This window comes from Falco cherrug, chromosome 6 (assembly GCF_023634085.1).
Source record: "Falco cherrug isolate bFalChe1 chromosome 6, bFalChe1.pri, whole genome shotgun sequence".
NCBI lineage: Eukaryota > Metazoa > Chordata > Aves > Falconiformes > Falconidae > Falco > Falco cherrug.
In genome coordinates, this window is record NC_073702.1 from 30919472 (window position 1) to 30925471 (window position 6000).

Here is a 6000-nt window from a genome sequence, read left to right on the forward strand (position 1 = left end):
AGGCAAAGCAACATGCACATTGCCTGTTTAAATCAAATGAGAGCTCTAAGGCTCTTCTGCAAACTTACTATTTTTCTGCATGAATCCTGTGGATGTTTTTAGCCTTTCTAACTTTGGAATACACCAATTCTGTTTTTCAGTGAAATGGCATTTTAATCTACAGAGAAGACTGCTCTAGCCTTTTTCTATTTTTTCTGAAACTAGTTGAATTTATGTGTAAACTACTTTCTGTCATTTTTGTTAGGAGGAGGAAGATAAATCTATCAAGATTTTGGTGAACTGGTGTTTATGATTATACATGATTAGTATTTACAGAACGTTTTTTCAAAGGAATTCCATTTGTTTATGGTTTTCATCTGCCACTAGAAGTGTGTAAATGACTATGTCTTGCTCCATTGTTGTCACTCAGCTAAGATGCCAGTTAAGTCAGTCTTTAGCCCCAGAAAGGCTTATGATCTTGCTCATAAAGTTGTGAGAAAACCAGCAGCATTTTAAACAGCTAAAACATTTTCATAAATCTTTTTACAACCACATGAATTCTTTTGGTTTTGCTATAATGTGTATATTGCATACATGCATTTTTCTATCTTTAGCTTTGAAATATTTTTGTATCGAGTAATACAGAGCATGATATTATGGGGTGTGTAAAAAAAATCCAAGAACTCTATGCAGGCATAATGTCTTCTTAAAGGGACTAAAAATTTAAAGTAGAGGGCAGCTCTGAGATTGCAGTCCCTCCATGATTTGTCACTCCTATTCATTTCAGTTGAATCAGGCACTACGCAGTTTCTTAATAGACAAATAGACAAAGCAAACAACTTTCCATAATAAAACTGCACAGGCTGTATGACTGTATAATGCAATCATGCACATTTCTTCTTAAAACTATGTGATTTTGTTCTGTTGATTAGAAATAAAGATACTCCTAGCAGTGGAACTCAAAATGTAAAAATTGCACAATTCACTACTCATGTTTCGAGCCAACTGTTTTTTCTTTTTCTTTCTGTGGTTATTTAACACACAAAATGCTCAAGCCCAGCTGGTAAACTTACTTGGGAGTCCTTTTTCCTGCTGAAAAATAATTATGCATAACTATCTTTGATACTTCCTGTCTTCCAGCAAAGAAGATGAAAAGTATTTGGAAATACTCTCTTCTATCTACCTAGAGTGTCTGCTCAGGTATACTTTTTTTTAATCAGAAGCTCATGGGAAGTAATGGTCTGCACCTGCACTATTAAAATTAAATCAGTTTTGCTAGTGATGTCAAAGAAATTAGGATTTAAACTGTAGCTAATTCTCTTGCCACTCTTCATTGCCTACAGTCAGAGGAATAATTCAGATACCTAAGCATCATTGTGCACAGCTATTTCAAATGTTGTAGGGTACCTGAGGCATCAGGCCAGAGTTGCCAGACATAACAAAAAAGCTAAGCGAAGAATACACTCCATTTTGGAGTGATGGCTGGAAGCCAAGTGGAAATGGTATCTCAAACAGCACTGAACATCCATGTTTTGAAACCTGATACTCATTGCATGTGAGAAGGACCACTTCCACTAGAACAGGCAAATAAAATAGTGAGATGAACACTTTTACTTGTTTCTCTCCATTGGCTGTAAAGGTAGCTTAGCTGACTATTTTTGGTTAGACATTTTATTTTACATACCGGAAGCTGAATGGTGTCTTACTGCAAATCAGAGAAAATGATTTAGGTGTGTCTGCCATTTTTTCAGCTTTTCAGATAAAAACTTGTCTTTTTCAGAGAAACTTTCAGAAAACTTTCAGAAAAACTTTCAGAAAAAACCAGCTTTTCAGATAAAAAGCTTGTCTGCCATTTACAAAGAGCTAAGCCTCCAGCAAAAATGAATAAGGTTTTAGAGTGTAAATATGTGAACAAAATGTTTAGGTTGAAATTATGTGAAGTAAATCAGATCTGAGCAGTCAGAGCAACTGCAACATACTAGTGAGTTATTCACAGATGACATGAGTGTTACAGCACCCAGCTATGGAGGATTGTTTTTTTATCTCAGGCTGTTGTATTTAATGTTCTTAGCTCCTGAGGTTCCTGGCTTAGTCCCTGCCATATTAAATAAGAGTTCAGCTGTCACACAAAAGCTTACAAACATAAAGCAGAGAAAGTAAAACTGAGTTAATTAATGATATAGGGGATAAAAATTCCTGTGCTAATGTGCTTTATGGTAATTTCCTTCCCAAAAGGACTATACGAAGCTCTATGCACCCTGTTTTGTGAATGAAAGAATAATTCAAGTAGGAATTTTAAAGAATTCACATCTCAGAATTTACGAATTAGTCCTCTCTTTTAGAATATTTTTACCTTCACTGATGGAAAGTTAAACTACATCCACCAGTAGGCATACTGACTAGCCATAAAAAAAATACCCATTGAGAAAGATATTACTCACCATATGATTTTTTGCCTTACCTTTAATTTCTGCTTCTGCTAATTGATCAGAAGGGAAATGACATGTCAGTATTTATTCCTAACAAAATGGCAAGCAAAGGATCACTGTTTTTGTAAGGCCCTTGGCATCTACCTGAATGAATTGTATGCCATGTTTTGCAAGTTTCTCTTAACTTTTTGTTGGAGATAGGTGAAAATAGAAAAGTGTACATAAAAGAACATACAAAGATAACAGGAATCTTCTGGAAGAAAATGTGGGGCTTTTTTTACCTTGAAGGCTGCAGTTCAGGGTTATTCACATTAGGGATCTTCCCAACAGGTCTATTTTTAGAATAATTTTGGAAGCTATTTATTAACAGAGAGGAAGAACAGGAGATAAACTAGTTTGTCTTGAAGGAGAATAAAAGCCTGAGCTACTGCAGGAAAGTCCAAATAAAACACGTATTTCATGCAGACACCATTGTGAGGAACAGCAGATCTTGTAAAACAGTCATCATGCTCTTGATGCACAATGCCTCTACTGTCAGCTGGGTCAGAAGCCTGCTCCAGCAAGTGTAAATGAATCTATTTCTCCTGCCTTAATCATCTAGATACAGAGAGAAGTCTTCAAAAAAAGGATCATTTATCCCTCCCCTAATTTTCTCTTTCTAACGACCTGAAACCTTTATTGTCATTCATTGCCTCCATTATGCTAGTATTCACAAATAGCATGTCGTCATTCTGTGCTGACACAAAACATGAAGCATGAGGAAGAATCCTAAGGAATTTACAGTCTCATTTCAGACAAGCAACAGGCTGCTGTATAGCTGACCAATATCGGTCTTTGGCAGTCCTTGAATGGAGGATTACAGGTCATAACACTAAGAAGGAGAGCAAGGCAACATACAGAAAAACCCAAAAGAGCAGCTGCAAGTGGGCAAAATAGCGCTGGCAATGAGCTATATTTTTGTTCTAAAGAAAAAAAATGAAAATGAATGGAGTCAATGTCCCCATGTCTATCTTTTTTACAGTTAGATACTGGCCCTGGAAAGCAGTACATTGCTCTCTCTCTTATTACCTTTCATTCTTTCTTTTTTTTTTTTTTTTTTTTTTTTGTCTTTCCCTGTTGTCTGTCTCCCTCTTTTTTTTCTCTCTTTTTCTTTTTTTAATGTTCATCTGTAGCTGGTTGCTAATAAATTAAATTCATTTCTCTATGAATGCCTTCCAATTAGTGATAAATGACACCACACATTTGCTGCTTGTTTGTTGAACAGCTGCCACTCCTAAATCTGTAGGTTGTAGGTATCTGGAAAAATGCCATGTTTGTATTCTGCACAGTAACGGGTTTGATTTTGTATTAAAATTATGGTTTTGAGAAGCATTGCAATTCTCTGTTTATGGTCATTCACTGCCAACTTCTGACACCAACCACTTACTTTAATTTTGTTTTTAAGAGATGACGTGACAGAAATAACAAGACAATAAATCACAATTACACTGCCTGAGTAATCATCAGGAATGTTGATTACATCACAGTGATAGCAGCCTCATCCTTATTTACTGAGATATGTTATCCATCCATACTCAAAATTATATTCTTTTAATTTCTTGTATAAAATAAAATATGATTATTTAAGGCCTTTTAAAGAATGAGCTGTTGTTGAGAGAGAGGATAATAGAAGTTCTTGGGTTTGAAGTTAAATAAAAAAAACAACCAACATTCTGCAACTGGATAGTGTTGAAACTTCTTAACCTAAATAAGAAGAAACTCACTACTGTAAAGGTCCTTTTGGAATCCATTTTACTTTGCTTTGTACACATAATCTACATATATGTGGTTATAAATGCATTATAATTCACATACACAACGGCTTTAGTATGGTTGGAGTACATCCTTTTAATTTGCAGCTTATGATTGAGCAGTAAGTAGAGATTTGTCTTTCTCTTAGCTATTTTTCTTCAAATTAATTTTCCTTCCTTTATTAAACAAAGACGTAAATGAATTCCATAGTCTGAAAATTTTGACTTGACACTGTCAGTACTGCATTTCAAAGATCGAGGCTGCGATCACTCAGGCCTCAAAGCCAGGTTATGAAGCATTGCTGAAAGATTTCAAAGTGTTTGCTTCCTGCTTTTACTAGATGAGTCTGAGGTCAGCAGCAACTGTATTTTTATACATTGTTATTGTGCAAAAAATACACAGAAACTTTACTTTTGATTACATTAATAACACATACAGCTGTCTGAATCCAACATTTATTCTTTATAAAAATAACACATAAGTCTTTATGCATTAGACAATATCCTTGATTACCCTGAACAAACAGAAAGTTACTTCTGCTGGGTTGATCCAAAGCACTTGGATCTACTCCTACTACTCCTGTCTACTAATTACTTTAAAGATGACAGTTTTGTAATACATTGTAGGGCACTGATGTTAAATGCGTGAATTAGGGTCTGATATTAATTTTAAAAAAAATAATCAAAAAATAAATGCAAAATCACAATAAGTTAGAGGCAGAACTATTTTGAGATGCAATCTGCCAATGACTTAGAATTTAGTAACAACAGATTTCAAAAAAAATATGAAGCCTGGTTACAGAGCCTGTAGCACAAACAGGGGATCAAGAATAGAAAAAGCATTCATTAGACCTTTTGGTAAAATTAAATATCTAGACATTTTTAGATCAGTATACACTACAAACAGCTAGGGGAATTTGACAGACTGGAGTTTGTTTATATGGTGGCAGAAGTAAGTAACTGCCTGCAAATGAAATGTCAGTAGTAAAACTGGATTCAGAACCAATTAATAAAATGAAGAGAATCAAATTTCAAGGACCATATGGAATCACTCAGAAGTTCTAAATTAACTTAATTATGATTAAATACTTCATATTTATACATGTAAAGCACTAATGATGATAGGTAACTATTACTTGCTGGTAGCTGGATTTGGTCATAGAGTAAGAAAATGACCTTTAGGAAAAGGTTTGAGGGGTGATGCATGGTTAGACAGTTGGACAAGTATGAAAAGATACATGGATAAATATGACATATAAAGCTCAATATCAATAACGAAACACTTTTTTTACAGAGGAAAGGTGTGCCTCACAGACCTGTTAGGTTTCTGTGAAGAAGTGAAATAGCACACAAATATGGGTGATACATTCAGCTTGCATATGCAAAGCTCTTAAAAGCTTTTCACAATATTCTTGTCAGAAGGCTCTTAAAAAATTAATTATCATTAGTAAGAAAGAAGTTTCACTTTACGCATTAGTAACTAATTAAAACAAGAACATAAGTTCAAACCTAAAAAAACCCAACAGCCTATAGTTAAAAAGAAAGTTAGTTACTGGAATTAAGACACAGGTTCAGTGCATCAGTAAGAATAATTCAGTTAAGGACATGAACAGGTGACAAAGTTTGCTGATGATACACAGTAATTCAAGGAAGTCAATGCTAACACTGATTACACAGTTACAGGAGTGAATCACTAATAAAATATATAAAAGATTCAGTGGTGACAAATGCAAAGTAATAAGCATGGGAAAAACTGTATAAAATGATAGGTTCCAAATGAGCTGTTATCACTTAGAGGACAA